The following is an 18,730-nucleotide window of genomic DNA, read 5'->3' as shown; positions in this document are numbered from 1 at the left end:
AAAAGAGTAGCTTTCTCCCATTTTATTCGTTTTTGATTAGAGTGCACACCCGCGTAGGCACGCGCACGCACGCGCGGAAACTCTAAACACGAATACGCCTATATGGCCATAGCGTTATAAAAAGAGTAGCTTACTCCCATTTTACTCATTTCTGTTTGGAGTGCACACGCGCGTAGCCACGCGCACGCACGCACGCACACTCTAAACAATAATACGCCTTTATGGGAGGAAAAAAGGAGTAGCTTACTCCCATTTTACTCATTTCTTTTTATAGTGCACACCCGTGTAGGCACGCGCACGCACGCATGCACACTCTAAACACGAATACGCGTATATGGGAGTAAAAAAAGTAGCTTACTCCCATTTTACACATTTCTGTTTAGAGTGCACACGCGCACACACGCACGCACACTCTAAACAATAATACGCCTTTATGGGAGGAAAAAAGGAGTAGCTTACTCCCATTTTACTCATTTCTTTTTATAGTGCACACCCGTGTAGGCACGCGCACGCACGCATGCACACTCTAAACACGAATACGCGTATATGGGAGTAAAAAAAGTAGCTTACTCCCATTTTACACATTTCTGTTTAGAGTGCACACGCGCACACACGCACGTACACTCTAAACACGAATACACCCATATGGGAGTAAAAAAGGAGCACCTTCCATTTCACTCATTTCTGTTTAGAGAGCACACGCGCAAAGGCAAGCGCACGCACACTATAAATATGAATAAGCGTTTGTGTAAGTGAAAAAAGGAGTAGCTTACTCCCATTTTACTCATTTCTTTTTATAGTGCACACCCGTGTAGGCACGCGCACGCACGCATGCACACTCTAAACACGAATACGCGTATATGGGAGTAAAAAAAGTAGCTTACTCCCATTTTACACATTTCTGTTTAGAGTGCACACGCGCACACACGCACGCACACTCTAAACAATAATACGCCTTTATGGGAGGAAAAAGGAGTAGCTTACTCCCATTTTACTCATTTCTTTTTATAGTGCACACCCGTGTAGGCACGCGCACGCACACTATAAATATGAATAAGCGTTTGTGTAAGTGAAAAAAGGAGTAGCTTACTCCCATTTTACTCATTTCTCTTTTGAGTGCACAAGCGCTTAGGCACGTGCACGCACGCACACTCTAAACAATAATACGCCTTTATGGGAGGAAAAAAGGAGTAGCTTACTCCCATTTTTCTCATTTCTCTTTTGAGTGCACGCGCGCAAGTACGCACACATGCACACTCTAAACACGAATACACATATAGGGGAGAACAAAAGGAGTAGCTTACTAACATTACACTAATTTCTGTTTAGAGTGCTCACGCGCACGCGCGCACGCACACTCTAAACACGAACACACCTACATGGGAGTAAAAATTGAGCAGCTTACTCCCATTTTTCTCATTTCTGTTTACATTGCACACGCGCGTAGGCACGCGCACGCACGCACGCACACTCTAAGCACGAATACGACTATATGGGAGTGAAAAAAGGCATAGCTTACTCCCATTTTACTCGCTTCTTTCTAGACTGGACACGCGCACTTACGCACCCACGCAGATTTTAAACACAAATATACCTATATAAGAGTGAAAAAAGAGTAGCTTAATCTAATTTCACTCATTTCTTTTTACAGTGCACACGCGCGTAGGCACGCGCACGCACGCACACTCTAAGCACGAATACGACTATATGGGAGTGAAAAAAGGCATAGCTTACTCCCATTTTACTCGCTTCTTTCTAGACTGGACACGCGCACTTACGCACCCACGCAGATTTTAAACACAAATATACCTATATAAGAGTGAAAAAAGAGTAGCTTAATCTAATTTCACTCATTTCTTTTTACAGTGCACACGCGCGTAGGCACGCGCACGCACGCACACTCTAAGCACGAATACGACTATATGGGAGTGAAAAAAGGCATAGCTTACTCCCATTTTACTCGCTTCTTTCTAGACTGGACACGCGCACTTACGCACCCACGCAGATTTTAAACACAAATATACCTATATAAGAGTGAAAAAAGAGTAGCTTAATCTAATTTCACTCATTTCTTTTTACAGTGCACACGCGCGTAGGCACGCGCACGCACGCACACTCTAAGCACGAATACGACTATATGGGAGTGAAAAAAGGCATAGCTTACTCCCATTTTACTCGCTTCTTTCTAGACTGGGCACGCGCACTTACGCACCCACGCAGATTTTAAACACAAATATACCTATATAAGAGTGAAAAAAGAGTAGCTTAATCTAATTTCACTCATTTCTTTTTGCAGTGCAAACGCGCGTAGGCACGCGCACGAACGCACGCACACTCTAAGCACGAATACGCCTACATGGGAGTAAAAAAAGGAGTAGCTTACTCCCATTACTCATTTCTGTTTAGAGTGCACACGCGCAAGCACGAACGCAAGCACACTCTAAGCACGAATACGCCTACATGGGAGTAAAAAAAGGAGTAGCTTACTCCCATTACTCATTTCTGTTTAGAGTGCACACGCGCAAGCACGAACGCACGCACACTCTAAGCACGAATACGCCTATATGGGAGTAAAAAAAGAAGTAGCTAACTCCCAATTTACTCGTTTCTGTTTAGAGTGCACACGCGGGTAAGCACGCGCACGCACACACACTCTAAACACGAATATGCTTATATGAGATTAAAAAAAGAGTAGCTTACTCTCATTTTACTAATTTCTGTTTAGAGCGCACAGGCGCGTAGGAACGCGCACACACACTCTAAACACGAATACGCCTATATGGGAGTGAAAAAAAGAGTAGCTTACTCCCATTTACTCATTTTTGTTTAGAGTGCATACGCGCAAGCACGAACGCACGCACACTCTAAGCACGAATACGCCTATATGGGAGTGAAAAAACAATAACTTTCTCCCATTTTACTCCTTTCTGTTTAGAGTGCACACACGCGTAGGCACGCGCTCGCACACTCAGAACAAGAATTCGCCTATATGGAATAAAAATAGGAGTAGCTTACTCTCATTTTACTAATTTCTGTTGAGAGTGCACACGCGTGCGCACGAAAGCACGCACACTCTAAACGCGAATACGGCTCTATGGGAGTAAAAAAAGAGTAGCTTACTCCCATTTTATTCGTTTTTGTTTAGAGTGCACACCCGCGTAAGCACGCGCACACACGCTCGGAAAATCTAAACACGAATACGCCTATATGGCCATAGAGTGATAAAAAGAGTAGCTTACTCCCATTTTACTCATTTCTGTTTAGAGTGCACACGTGCGTAGACACGCGCACGCACGCACGCACACTCTAAACACGAATACGCCAATGTGGGAGGAAAAAAAGAGTAGCTTACTCCCATTTTACTCATTTCCCAGTTGAAAAGTACACCGGGAAGTTTTGGTGTGGTCTGGTGTTTTCTGGTGTGAACACCAGAGTTTTAGTGTGTTCTACTGTTTACACCAGTCTGGTTTGGTGTGTGCTGGTGTGCACATCCTAGTGTGTTAGTGGGTTTTGATGTGCCCACCATACTGGTTTTGAGTGTGCTGGTGTGCACATCCTAGTGTGTTGTGATGTGCACACCAGGGTTGGTTGGTGTGGTCTAGTGTGCACACCAGACTAAAGTGCACATCAGAGCGCTGGTGTTGGTAGCGTGCACATCAGAGAGATGGTGTTTCTTGAGTATGAAACACTGCCCACAGAAGCGAATTAATTCGCTGCTTGGATCATGAGCAGCTCAGCATAATTGTACAATAGATATGTAAGCAATTACTTCACACCATTAAATAATAATTTAATTATATAGAAATAATTATATGTCGAATATCACGGTGAATTACACGGCGTCAGGAAATATCTGAAGATTAATATGACGCGCCATTGCAACATCGAGTGCCTTTGAGGGGCTGATTATGGTCGTTCTAAACACGGAGGTGCGAAGCGCCTCAGTCTAACAGCAATTTTGTAGCAGTTCGCAGTAATTATTTGCCATGACACGCGCAGCGCGAATAGCCCCGCGCCAGCGCCTAGCGTGCTTCCCAACACCGTTCAAATCCAGCGCGCTTCGGCTAGGTCACGTGGCAGGAAACACTTTATCCTCTCTCTCTGCATTCCAGTGCGATATCCGGTTAGGCCTTACGCCGCGGCGTGGCGTGGTCCGTGCTGGTGTTCGTGTGCTGTTTGTGTTTGAGTTCAAAATCGTTGCTTCAAACTTGCGTTTGGGTTTCCTGCTTATCGTAGCTTGCGCCGCGTGTCAGCAATGCAGCCGTTCGCGTACTTTGTGAATAAGTGACCACGCCGAGAAGCATGGAGCCGTTTCATATTGACAACACGTTCGACTTCAACCGTGGCAGCCGAAAAACAAGAGAAGAAAGGAGTTACTGCAAGGCGTCGAGTGTTCGTTTGCAGGTGAGACCCATAGTGTAGCGCAGGAATGCGTGCAATTTGCGACCGCGGAAATAAACGAGCGAGCACAAAAACGAGAAGAAACGGAAGGGACGAGGCTCTGTCAGTTCTGCCCTGTTCGTTTCTCTTCGGCATTGCGCGTGTTTCACTGGTTGTTTCCGCGGCAGCAAAGTGCATTCCACATCGAATCATCAACATGCTGGTCTGTCAGTGTTCACAGTGTATGCGTTGCTACGCCAGCGCCGAGGTCGGTCTGTCATAGATGCGTTTGCTAAATGCCCGGCACGCGTAGGGTCCTAAATGTAAATGTGCGAATTGGATACCGCCCAGCAAGGCGCTGTCGCAGCGAACTGTGTGACTGTGTTTCGGGATTTCGTTAATGTGGTTGCCCGACTTCCTGTTTATTATTCGACGTGCGACGTGATCGTGCACTGACATCGCACAGCACACGGGCGCCTTAGCGTTTTTCCTCCAGCTGTCAAGCTCAGGGTGCGAGGGGGGTGACGCGTCAAGGCATGCAAGCGACTGAGTGAATTGAGCGACGCGTCGCAACGATACCCCAAGAGGAAGATGGCTGCTCAATCACCAGTGTAATACCCCTGTCACACGGGCACTCTAAAGGCACTTTGAACTAATGCTCCTTTACGCTCCCAAAGGAGCACTACTTCAAGGGAGTTCGTCCGTGCTACACGGTCGCGGAACGACCTTCGCAAGAACTTTTTAGCGCCCTCATCGGCGAAAAGCGTTATTTAAATTGCAAACCTCACTGCACATATAAATACATAAATGTCACATTTTTTTAGTAAATTAGTTTTATAACCGTATTATGTTAAAGCTAGAGTCACTAAATAAAGACTTAGAGTACCGTCACTGCAGCACGGCGGTAAGCAGGGGCGGCCATTTTGTTGTTTATCATTGTTGCCAGATTGCCGCTTCGGCGACCTCGCCGCTAACTTTTGCCCGGCCATTTTGTAAACAACGCTGTTAGCCACCCTGCGCTGCGGCGGGGATCGTAGCCGTACGGCATGGAAAGCGGAAAGCGCATGAAGCGTTTTCCATCATTCTGCGAGTTGAAACAGCCAACAACGCAGCAAAACGGCATCATCGTATGCTCTTGTGCAGCTGAAATGCTGCGAGGCGCGGAATCCCTGGTCACTGAGTCGGTCACCGGCAGCACTCGCAGCACTAGGACTACCACAGTTGCCCGACTGAAAACGCATAAGCCACAAAATGGCAGCCCCCATGAACCGTCGCAGTGTAAACAAATATCACGTGATGCAAACTGACCAATGATCGTGGCGGCGGCACAGAACAATAAGAGAAAAGAGTGCCGGTACTCTAAGTCTTTATTTAGTGACTCTAGTTAAAGCAATGCAATTTTAACTGCAATAATGACATGATTTTCCAAGTACAGAGCATAACATCACAGTGCTGGCCACACTGAGCCCAAATGGCTCGTATATCTGGAACGAGAGTATGCCGTGGTGAGACTGCCACAAAACAAATGATCTTATATTTTAAAACACCACTAATCTTATGAAGTGAATTTATAAAATGAAAATCTAACGTTTCTTTTCTCAATTTATTTATGCTGTTAACTCGCTGGGAGAGAGAGTACTCCCTTGAAGCCTCAAAGGACGAACTCGAGCTGCCTTGTTTCGAAGCTCCTTTGAGCTAGGTGTCCTTTGGCGCGTCCGTGTGGCAGCGCGCGTTCGTCCTTAGAGTAATGGAGCATTAGTTCAAAGTACCTTTACAGTGTCCGTGTGACAGGGGTATAAGATTGGTAACGTTGCCTGCAGCTGTTAAGTTCGTTTAGTTGCAGGCGGTCGTGAATAAAAATCATAGCTAGATTTTGACGAAGAAGTAGCCCTAGAAAAAGAGCGCCTCGTAGCCGTTTCAAAATAAGTGTTTTTGAATAACCTGTGTAGTACAGAGCTTATCATGATAAACTAGTGTGAGCAGGTGGCGTTTTTAAACATTTTCTTGTGGTTGTATGAAATGCCAGTAATACAAATAATTACCAGGAAGTGCCAGGCATTGTGGGTACAAAATACACAGTGGGAAATTATGTTATTCAGGTGAAGTGCCTGGTGTTCAGTAGTGAAGAAATCTGAAAAGAGCTTCATCAGAGAGGATGTCTCGACATACGTAGTGGCACAGGCAGGAGCTTATTGGTTTACGTTTTTTTTTATGGCAGCTCCACCATACTTTTTGTCCAGATTTGGGGCAGCTCTTGTCTGTGTCCCTTTCAGCGTACATTGCAGAGCACAAGTATGTATTGAGTTTTCTAAGATCTGTTTTTTCACCTTTGTGTTGAGATCAGTGTGTTGCAATGTCTGCTTTGGACCAGAACGTTGAAGGCATGTATTGGCATTCCCCTATTGAAAATAAGATGTGTGTCTCTTCTAAATAGGTCACCATCAGATAGTACCACTTTCCTGTTCAGTATGAAGCAGTGCTTAAATTCCGGGGGGCCTCGGCAAGCCTCAGAACCCCTACCAAGACTAACGAAGAATCTGAGACTCCCGGTACTAGAATGTAGGGAGTGTATGAATCCGAAGCAAGCAACCAATTTTCTTTTTTTGTTAACGGTACTTAGAACATTTGTTCTGTCATTTCTAAAATTTCGTGGTAGTTTTTACAAGAATCATTAACACGTTTTATTAAAGCCGAGATGAAAAAAAATGCAGTTGACAGCACAATACAAAGGGTGGAAGAAAAAGGAAAACCTGCACCCTCATACCACGAGTGAGTCCAGAGCTGGCCGCTCAGCTCTAAGGCTACACAGCAACAACGAGCACACTGGCATAGCCTCAGCTCAGCCACTTTCTTGCTCTCCCGCTCTAGTTCCCTCCCTACCTGTTCTCGAGCCACTAGAGGCCCCCTTCAATGCAGCCAGGCTTTAAAAAACACCAATATGAAGTAATGGGCTACAGGGCAGCATTTTAAGGTGGTATTACAGCATGAGGACAATGCTTTTATCCTTTTTTCTCTGGTACCTAAGTCACATGGCACTCCTCATAGACAATTATAGCAGGATAACCATGTTATTCTTCTGCAATAATGCCGGTGTCACATATCACTCTTCCGAGGCTGCTCCAGCAAAGGCATCTTATTTCACTTGGCCGAAAGAATATCAACAGTGTTATATAGTGCAGCTGTGAATGCGCCTCAGAGATGAAATATGAATTGCACTGTACAGCTTCCCTTGTAAGCTTTTTTTCTGCGGCCTCTCACTGTAGTTGCAATATTTTTACTGCCTCTGGATCTGAGTACAAAATAGGCGCCGTCTACTGCAAACTACTTCAGGATCTGTTATATTATAGCCTGTGCACAAAAAAGCTGAAAGTGGTAAATGAAAAAAAGGTGAATCTTCAACATAAAACATTACCTCAGTTATTATCTTGGTGAGTTTTGATGTTTTTCTTGCCAATTCACTTGCCTGGTGTTGACGCTGTGCAAGTTCAGTGAATATACTTGTCTAATGCAGCATTAAAAAAGATATGTGACCAAAATTAGGTGTTTATAGTCCTTGAAACTAATTTTTTAGGTGTTGCACATTTCACTGCTCTCAATTTGCAGAGGTAGCAGTGTTTAGTACTGCTTGCCTTCTTTCTGTTGTTCTCTTTTCATTGATTGGTTGTGCCCTGTTTTTCTGTGTTATTTTGTGTTTTGTCATCACGTAGTGCATCCCTTCTTTTCTGTTTGTGCATCCCTTCGCTTCAGAGTTTTTTTTTTGTGGCAGGCCTCATGACAGCTGGCAGCTTTCCTTTCATTTTTGCCTCGTGGTACTAGAAAAAATATAGTTTACTGAAAGGCTAAATTCTAAATTGTACAGCATCATTTAGGTGCCCTCTTCCTTCTTAGCAGATGCCATGAATGGGGATGCCTACTGTTGCCAAGAATCTTACATTGACACAAATTTGGTTCACAAATGCAGGGCATGCTTTGCTCTCATGTAGAGTGCATTTGCAGTGTATATTTTGTATATGGTCTCTTAGTTGGTGACTGACATAGTGGCGTCATTGGCTGACTTGTATTATTATGAGGTGTTAGAATTTGTTTTTCTCATTGCTGATGAACGTTTACGGGACCTTATTATGCCTTCTTGAACAGTCATGTCTTTTTTTGTTGCTTTAGGTAGGATACTGTGGCTCAAATGAGCGAGCATCTGGGGCCAGAATACCAGTATAACTTCGTGCCGTTTGTCAGCTTTCTTTATGATTGCATAACTGTGGCAGTAGGGAATAATTTCAGGTCTCAGTGGCCCTTTATTTGCTTTTGTTTTTGAGCCTTTATGTCAGATTTTGGAGGATAGTTTGTCACAGCCTTCATCATTGAAGTGGGGTAGCACAAGGTGCCAGCCATGACAATTGGCCATTGTAACTGAGCACCCCACCCTCACTTTTTGAGCACACAAAAGCTGAGATCAGAAGGCAACTTTGCTGAGCATTGACATCGTCTTTTTACGAGCGTAATGTTACAAACCACTTGTAAACTTCCTTAAGCTATTGGGTTCAAATCATGTTTTTGCTTATTCTAACTCGCTGAACTGCACTTTCATTGTGCCTTCATGGAATTTGACGCCGGATTTCTGCTCCTGCAGCAATTCATGTAGGTCAGATGGGAGGTTGTGTTAAGTAATGCAGCATGGAAGTGAAAATCACAATGCACACTTATTACTATTTTTTGGTCCTTGACCAATTTCTGTCACTTAGAGGCACTGTACTAAAAAGTAACTAATGTGTGCCAGAGCCGCTGGAAACCTTTTGTGTGAAGAAAAGGCATACTGACTTTGGTCGTGACAATTTGATGATTGTGCAAAATTTCAAAATTACCATTTTACTACTTCTTCATGCACATGTACTCTCTTGTGTCACATAAGGTGTAATGGCGGAACTTCTCTCATTTTTCTTTGCACTTTTGTTTTGTTTTGTTTCTATGTATATTTTGTATTTCTTAGCATGAGCACCATAGGCCATGCACTCCTGTATTGCTTTGTATAAGGAAACAGTGGCGAGTACAGCGTGTGCGGGCTCCTCATTGAAAACTGTTCTGAGGCACTAAGTTGTTTGCCTTGGACTATATCAATAGCCCATGCACTTCTAGGTCAAAAAATATTAAGTAATATTTCGTTCAATTTTGACTACAAGAAATTTGCTAAGCAGCATGTTGAGGACATATTAGCTTTACTGCAGGTCAACCGGCATTAGTGCCTTGCTTGACAAGGGTTTGGGGAAGAATTGTAATTAGAAAATTGCTCTTGCAGTCGCTGCGTGTTGATATAAACACTGGCAGTACTCCTTGTATTTTATTTTCAGTATTTGTTGCTCCACTTACTAATCTGTGATTTTCAAGGATCAAGTTAATTGTTTTTCAATAATTCTGCAGTTAAAGTTGCAAATTCTTAAAAAGAAAGCATGCAGTTGCCTTTTGTGCACTGCTATCAGAACTCACCGCTATTGCATGGCACCATCAACACCAAGGTGTATGTCTTGCATTGGTAATAAACGAAATGATTTCTTACTTTCTTGCTTCAACAGGTGTTAAAGCATACTGCCATTGTGAAGTGTACAAATGCAATTAATATCACATTCCTGGCTGTGAATATGGCTAAGAATTTTTATACTTGTGTTCTTTTTCCTGTAGGTGTATCTGAATTCAAGGTAGAGAAGGCAGTTTGCGGCACCAAGAAGGGAATCCCAAAGGATGCATGATTTCACAAGAGGGCTGCCACTACCATCTGGTCAACAGAAGCAGTTGCACAATGCAGTTCCAGTAGCAAGTGCTCAGGAGGTGACAGTGGAAGGCAAGGAAAAGCTTCTCCACAAGGCTAAGCATAGAGGGCAGGGATAGTCGGTTCTGGGAAGAATTATGAGACATCATTTCAGCGCACAAAAAATATGTCCGGTGACCATGGTGTCTATTCTCTTTGTTCGTGTGTTTTTCTGCGCTGGAGTGATGTTTCACAATTCTCTCTGCAAGGCATTGACTGAAGTGAAAAATAGATGCACTGAGATGTAATTGCCAGCTTTAGCTGGCTTTATCTCAGAGGCATATTCTCGGTCCATCAGTGTATGCGAGAATTACGACTCAGGTTTGTTAGTGGTTTACAATATAAAAGCACCAAACAAAGGATAATGACAAACATATAAGATGTGACCAAATAATTGCACATATTGTCTACATGTGAAAGTTCATTTACAGGAGGTTAATTGATGGGTGCAATTAGCTGATGTGAGGATAAAAGCTTAAAGGCCTAGGCACTATGTGCAATGTGGCAGTGCATGAGCAGTGAAATTGTCCATAATGAACAACTTTTAATGAATACTTTAGTATCATGCAATGGAGACAGAAGATTGGTGGTACTTGGGAGTCAATTGCCCTGAAGCTTGGATTTTAACTGCTGAGGCTTGAGTGATGCTGATTCAGTGTAGGCTTTCGTGGGTGCTGTCACATTTGCCATCATTCATGAATCCTCTGGTTGTCTCTGCTTAATGACGAAAGTTTCCATATTATAACTTGTAGCCATCACTGAAAATTTTGCACAAAATAAGCTTGAATTGAATGCAGGCCGACCTATTGTCTAGCTGACAGATGCCATGATGGTAGTGACTGTTGGCGTCCATCATGTAGCCTGTAATGACCCCTCTTTTCCCTTCTCTGCTCTCTTGTAGAGATATTATGCATATAGTTTTGCAAATCATATTCTAACTTGGGCTACTTCAGCTTACATGTAAAAAGTTTTTGGCTACTTTTTACTCAAGCATAGGTGTGCTTGAGCTATCTTTTGCTAGTTTTGCTGCATGCTTTGTAAAAATAGTTTGTGGCATTGATTATGACTATCTTAACCACTTTTTCACACTTAGGAGGGATGGGCCAATGAGGCCTTTTAGAGATGGCTCGAAGCGGATGCAATACTTTGTTTCATACATGTTGGGAGGGATCATGTGAATTTTGTGTTTCCCACTGGGACTGTTACAGGAGTGGATTTATAAGCAAGATACAAATTAACAGACAGTAACACAAGGGTCAGCAATAAGGTTTAAAGAAAAAAGATATTAAAGTATCAGTAAATGGTCACATAGAGTGTGGCATAGTTGATGGAAGATAGTGCTCAATTCTGGTCTTCAAAGCATGCATTCAAACACATTCAAAGCAGTACAGGCAATTGGCCCAACATTGGAATCTGTATTAGCAAAGGCCGGCCTTACATGTATTTGTGTGGCAGTAAACATTGCTACTTTGGAAAAGGCGCCAATCTGCCATACAATGTCAGTAAAGCTTAAAGAACCCCACTTGTTCTAAGTTATTGTGGAGCCCTCCATTACAGTCGAAGAACAATTTTTACCAGCCGAAAAAGAAGAGGGACAAGAGGAGAACCTACACTGGTTCATGTGTATAGGTTCTCCTCTTGTCTGTCTTTTTTCGGCTGGTAAAAATTATTCTTTGACATTACTTACCAACTGGCCCACCATTCAGCCTTGCTGCACTACAGTGTGCTGCAGCCGTTATTGCTATCTGCCTTGCTGTGAGAAGCGGCTCTTGCAAGTGATATGCCTTCTTAGATCCAATCAACTGGTTAAGCATATTTTTAAGAGGGTTTCAAATTGGGGTAAGTTGGTAGTTAACATTGTCAAACATAATTGCACTCTTAGACTGACGTGGGAGAACACAGGGACGGCACAAACACTGGTGCACAAACTATGAAATGAGGTTTAGTGTGGTGTGCACACATATATAAGTTTAACATATCAAAACATGAAAAACACATTTGAACCAGCAACTTTGCTATCGTATCGTCAAGCATCAGAAAGAGTTTGTCCCAGCAGATCGGTTTATGTTTGGTATATCTTGTCCAAGAATTGCTTTTCCTGTTTGGTAAGCAAAACTGAAGGGTCACTAACCCACGTCCCTTCTTTTCCTGATTCCAAGCATTAGGCTTCCCACAGCTCCCTGGTTGTCTTATCTTTGGATTTCAGCAGAACTGTAGTCTGTTGGAAGTGGGGTTTGCAGCTGTCGCATCTGGCGCAATGTGCCGCCAGATTTCCAGGTGACTTAATGTGCCGGCAGTTGCGGTTATGCTCTCTGAGTCTTTCATTTAAACATCTGCCCGTCTGGCCCACATATGCTCGGCTGCAAGATAGTGGTATCTTGTAAACCGCTCCTTCACAGCACTCGACGAACCTGTTTGTGTCCCTGACGCCACAAGACTTCTCTTCTCCAAGACTGGTTTCTTCATTTACCTTCGCACACATTCCTTTCAGTTTTCTTGGTGCGGAAAAAACTACTTGCACTTCATGCCTTTCGGCAAATTTTTTCCTACCGTACATTCATGCACTTTCTCACAATTTGATAAACGTTTCTGGAAGGCATGAAGTGCAAATAGTTTTTTCCACACCAAGAAAACTAAAAGGAATGTGAGCGAAGGTAAATGAAGAAACCAGTCCTGGAGAAGAGAAGTCTTGTGGCGTCAGGCACACAAACAGGTTCGTTGAGTGCTGTGAAGGAGTGGTTTACAGGATACTGCTATCTTGCGGCCGAGCTTATGTGGGCCAGACGGGCAGATGTTTAACACGTTCACTGCGTAGCCCCTTATCATAGTTTTGATCTCTGTGCGTCGTGGCCCACCGGTGGGGCACATTTCTGAGGCTGTTTTTTCCGCCTGCTGAAAGATGGCTCTACTGGCATTTTTGGTTGCAGCTTGCGCGGGCTACTTCAATCATGTATGCTAGCGCAGAAAATCATCACGTAATTCCCTTGGCCCGTGCATTTCCAGGAAGTTGCTTCCCCTGGGGCCGCATTTTATAAGAATCCATTGTCCATTTTCCGCTCCATTTCGCGTGACGTAAGCCTGACTGAATCATCAGACGAAAGCAGCAGTCGATCAATCAAAGAACTGAAAAGCAGCAGATACCCGCGTTGACGATAGCCTTCGCCATTCGTTGCGCGCTGTGGTTCAATATGGGCTGCAATGTGCATCCAATAGTGAGGTCCGGTCGCCAATGAGCCAATAGTCAGGTGGCTTCCCACGGACGTTTGAACGGCACGGCTACGTCATCGAACAATAATGACCTGACGTAAAGGACCAAATGGATCATAGAAACAAAATGGATAATGGCTTCTTGTAGCATACGGCATCTGGAGAATTTATCTAGTCATTTATTACCGCGACTCTGCTCGCTTCATCCCCAGTGAACGCGACTGAAGCGCGTTCTCAAGGATGTCCTTGAAAAGCAGCGCCCTTTCTGTCTACCAAATTTCTGCTTTATGCAACTAGAGCGCGGCCAAGAGTTTCGGTCGTTCTGGTCCGCACAAATGCCAGAGGCGCTTGTTGCTCTCGCACCCTCGATTCTTCTTTCTTTTCCTGGGCATGCACAAGTTTTCACAATATAGAGTTTGCGTTTTGAAGCCGTTGCCTGCTACGTTACCTACCCACCGACCAGCTCCCCTTTGTGGGGCAACGTCACGTGACCCTGCGTTTCAGCATTCACTAAGCACCAATACTCAAGAACAAGACCTCAAACTCTACATTTTATTCAAGTACTTCCAGAATAATTTTCGTAAGAAAAAAAAAACAGTTCAAATCACAGCATTTGCAACTAAACGTCTTACGTGCCACCAGCTAACGATGTCAAAAACGTAGTCTATGTTCAGGAGTTCTACTCGTGCAGAAGATTGAAACATGGCAAACACATAAATGGCCTTCCCGCGCAATTTGCGCAGAATGTAACAACTTTCTTCGCCATTACCCTTGCCTGCTCTGGACTTCTGCGAGCTCTCAGCGATGCGTAGCATCCAGTACATCTCCTTCGGACAGACCGTGCAGGTCCATCGGCCTTTTCCAGCGTATGGGCGCGCTTTGTTCCGCGTGTCCTTTCGGTCTCAATCTGAGCTGTGTTGAAGAGTGCGCGTGCCAACTCCTTGCGGAATTCGATGATTGGCGACGTTTTACCTTCCACCATTGAACGGACAACCCATGCGTTCACAACTGCAGTTCCAACGATGAGCTCCACCGCAGCTTTCCTATACCACTTGAGCCCTTTCCGTAGGCAGGAGTAGTAGGACGTCATTTGGTCACTGTAGTCTACGCCCTTTTTCGCCACGTTGTAGTCGAGGACTGTGCGCGGTTTCATGATCGGCTCACCCTTTCTCGTTTTTTTTCCGGTATCAACAAGGCTGGCGTCATGCTCAGCAACCATTGTGATCATGAGAACGGGCCGTTTATCCAACCACTTCAGCACCTTTACGCCGTTGTGGGATTCAAGACCAACGACTTCGCCTTTTTTAACTCTAGCTTGTGTAACTTCTTTCGGAAGCCCCTTTCGGTTCGATCGGAGAGTGCCACATAAAAATGTATCATCTTTCAACAGGCGTGACGCAAGCGGCATGCTCGCGTAGAAGTTGTCGACGAAAAGTGTGCGACCGCAGCCGGTGAAGCCAGCCATCAAATTTACTACTACTTCTTCGGCATGCCCCATGCCCGCTATGGCGCCAGATTTTCCGGCATATATCTGCACTTTCAATGTATAGCCCTCCTTCGTGCAGGCCTTGTATAGCTTGACTCCATATTTGTGGGCTTTACCAGGGATGTATTGCCTAAAGGCGAGGCGCCCACGCCACGGAATCATCGTTTCGTCAATGACAATCTCTTTGCCTGGCTCCAACACTGAGCAGAAATTGCGATTCATTTTTTCCATCAAGGGTCGAATACGATAGAGACGATCCTGCTGTGCGCTCAGTTCCTCGTTATCTGCGAAATGCCAGAACCTTAGTAGCAGCAGAAACCGGTCGCGGGCCATGTTCTGGCGAATGCAGCTTACGCCGTACAGATCGCTTCTTGCCCAGTAGTGCTGCAGACTAGGAAGCCTTACTAGACCCATGCAGATCAGTACACCAACAAACACTTTCATTTCTTGCACGTTTGTCTCAGTCCATTTCTTCACACGCGATTTCTCTTGTAGGACGTTCGAGTCTATGTACTGTTTCCCATACCTGTTTGTCTCATGAACCATCATGTCCCAAATGTCATCAGTCAAAAAAAGAGAAAACAAGCTGAGAGCATCGTTGCCAGTCGGGAGGCTGATTAGCACAGGAGGGCTCGAATACGATATCGCTCTAACTCTAGTCGTTATCGCATTCCAACTTTCGGTAGGTAATGCAGCCTGAACATCACCATTTTCTGAATCCTCAGATACCGCTTCGCCGCAATCGCTTGACTCACCATCCCACAGTTCAGAAGAACTTTCCAATAACTCTTCGAGGCTGTCATCGTCGCTGCTTGGACACTCAACGTTCGCTGGAGCAGAAGTTGTGCCGCACGAAGTGGATGGCAACGTATTTGGGCTGCCGTGTGTCCCGGCGGATCTGCTTCCACCGCAGGGTCTTTTCTTCTGGTTTTCTGTACCTCCGTCGAATATTTGACAGTCCATCACGATTTTTGAATGCTCGTAAAAAATGGAAATCACAAGGATGAGGACCACGAGGCTTGGCACTGAGAGTGAGCCAAGTTATTGCGAATAGGACAGACTAATTCTTCAGCTGAGCTCTTGCACACATTGTGAGCGCTTTTCAAAAGTACGTTGCGCATGGGCAAAGCGCCCGAACAAAAGGCTGGCGCGGGTAGCTGGAACATTTTCTGCCGTCAGCTTTATCATCAGACCCATTGCAAGCGCCAATGTCAATAAATACAGGCGCGCTTTATATCTCTACCGCCATCTGTGATATGATAGTGGAAACGCATTTTCATGCATTTGTGGAAGCATATCGTCGCCGCACTGCAAGAAACGCCTCGTTGTTTGCGCCACCACGGCTGGACTGCGTTGCGTGACCCACCGGTGGGCCACGACGCAGTGAACGTGTTAAATGAAAGACTCAAAGAACATAACCGCAACTTTCGGCAGATTAAGTCACCTGGAAATCTGCTGGCACATTGTGCCAGATGCGATAGCTGCGAACCCCACTTGCAAAAGACCACAGTTCTCAAATCCAAAGATAAGACAACCAGGGAGCTGTGGGAAGCCTAATGCTTGGAATCAGGAAAAGAAGGAACATGTGTTAGTTACCCTTCAGTTTTGTTTACCAAACAGGAAAAGCAATTCTTGGACAAGAGATACCAAACATAAACCGATCTGCTGAGACAAAGTCTTTCTGATGCTTGATGATACAATAGCAAATTTGCTGGTTAAAATGCGTTTTTATGTTTTGACATGTTAATCTTATATATGTTCACATGCCACAATAAACCTCGGTTGATAGTTTGCACACCTGTGTTTGTGTCATCCCTGTGTTCTCCCACATCAGTCTAAAAGCGCAATTATGTTAGTCTCTTAACTCGGAATCAACTAGGTCATTTTTTGTAACTGGAACCCTAGCGCGTCGATGTACCAAAAGAAGTGCATCTCACTGGAAGACAGGGAGTGCTAGGCACCATAGTGGATAGTGCACAGTACCCAGAATCTACGGTGGGTTTTGTATGTGTGCAAATGTCTGCAGGTACCATACAGTGAACTGCACCAGATGCTGAGGATCTGTATAGCAAGATAATACCTAAACAAAACTGATGTGTGCTCAGGCAGCTTTGGTTTCAACAGATTCAGCAAGAAAATAATCTGGCAGCTTTTTTTGCACATCTGTTGTGGTTTTACAAGTGGCAGGGTTCAGAGCATCTTGTTTAATTTTCATTGAAATTGAGTGGGAGAAAAGTTTCCTTTCGAATCGTTAAAATTCTAGCCTTGTCTGTTTGTATGTGGCATTGAGTTTAAAATAAATTTCAACAGTCTGCTTTTTATGCTTTTCCGCCAAAATAGGAAGAAATGAAGAGGAATGGTCTTCTAAATAGATGCAGACAGACATTGCTTTACTGTTCTGCACCCTGTGGGCATAAAAAGTCTCTATACATGGATTTTCTCACCCTGAATTGCACTCACATCAAATTTTTTGTTTTTACTGGAACTGCAGCTTATCTCATTTTTGTGCCCATCTTTATGGGCATCTTCTAATCATTTCTCTAATGCTTTAATCCCTCTTAATTTTTTGTTTTCTGCAGTGTAGAATTTCCATGGTAATTTATTTCTCTAGGTTACGAAGTATTAGAATCTCTGATTCTGGTAATGAATGAAATTACCCGAGATGCTTGAGTGCTGTTCATTGCCTAAGAAAGCTTGATTTTGTATTAAAAGGACTGTCATGCTCAATACCACATGCAATGCTAAATATTTGGTAGGAATTCAGATTATGAAGTGGGTGTACCCAGCTGTGGTGTAAATATGTGCAATTGGCTATGAATGCAAAAAAACACAACGCAATAATTCACTTTCATTCACACAGCATGGTGATGAACAAGGGCAAGGGGGACGCATCACAAAGTGTTTTTGGCGTCTTTCCGTGTATGCATTGTCACACTGTGCGAATGAAAATATGAAATATTAGCTCATCCAGCAACTGATTTCAAGCATCTTAATGCAAGTGTGGGGCTTTATGTGAGTAGCATTGATTTACTATAAAGCAGAAGACTCACTTGGTTTACTGCAGAGGCATTGCGAGTCGTATTGAATGTGTAGTACATGTTTGCACCACTGAGCTAAATTTAATGGCAACAGTTGCTAGTTGCCTTTGTGCTGTGATTGGTATACTGTACTTCACACAAATTTGCGATTTTGTTCTGTTCTTCAGGTATTGGGCTACACAGCTAGAGTCAAGCTGCTGTCAGGGAAATGCAAGATTTTCGACTTTCTCAGAAAAGATGCATGCTACGATGCAAGGGGCCTCTAGCTTGACTGCACTGCCAATTTTGTCTACCAATAAAGCTAAGGATGCTTTTGAGCAAATGTGAGCATTTTTTCTTTCTATACATGCTTGTTCTTCATCTTCGGCAAGAACACAATTGATGTGGTTATGTGCATGCTCCAGCGTACAATCGTAAAAAATTATGACGCTGCGAGTGTGTGTCAAACTATGCCTAACTGTGTGCAGGTGCCACTTATAAAATGCTCGTGCCGTCAAGACCGGCACTGCGAGATCGGTGGATGTTAGTGCACCTGTCTCGACATCAGGAGTGCTTGCAGTTTTACGCCATTTGGCGTGCGCTCACAGGGATCTTTTTAGTTTCTGCTCACGATAGTATGTGCAAACTCACATCATCTCTATCAACACATTGTACAGTACACCAACCACACCAAATCGAATGGTACACCGACCACACCAGAAAACACCAAACGAAACCACATCAGAACCGGTGTCAATTGACTGGGTCACAGAACACCAGACCGGAACACACTAAAACACACCACACTACACCACATCAGGACCCGTGTCTGAAAAACCGGTC

The 18,730-nt window shown here is 44.2% G+C and overlaps 1 long non-coding RNA gene across 1 annotated transcript; it reads left to right on the top strand.

The window, feature by feature from the left end:
- Positions 1-4,116: 4,116 nt before the first annotated feature.
- On the top strand, positions 4,117-18,230 carry LOC144115285 (uncharacterized). Its single transcript, XR_013311338.1, has 3 exons — positions 4,117-4,404; positions 10,051-10,210; positions 18,076-18,230. It is a non-coding gene; the product is annotated as an uncharacterized LOC144115285 (long non-coding RNA).
- Positions 18,231-18,730: the final 500 nt, after the last annotated feature.

This window comes from Amblyomma americanum, chromosome 1, assembly GCF_052857255.1.
Source record: "Amblyomma americanum isolate KBUSLIRL-KWMA chromosome 1, ASM5285725v1, whole genome shotgun sequence".
NCBI lineage: Eukaryota > Metazoa > Arthropoda > Arachnida > Ixodida > Ixodidae > Amblyomma > Amblyomma americanum.
Note: the sequence above shows the minus strand (reverse complement) of the source record. Positions and strands in the feature narration are given on the sequence as shown.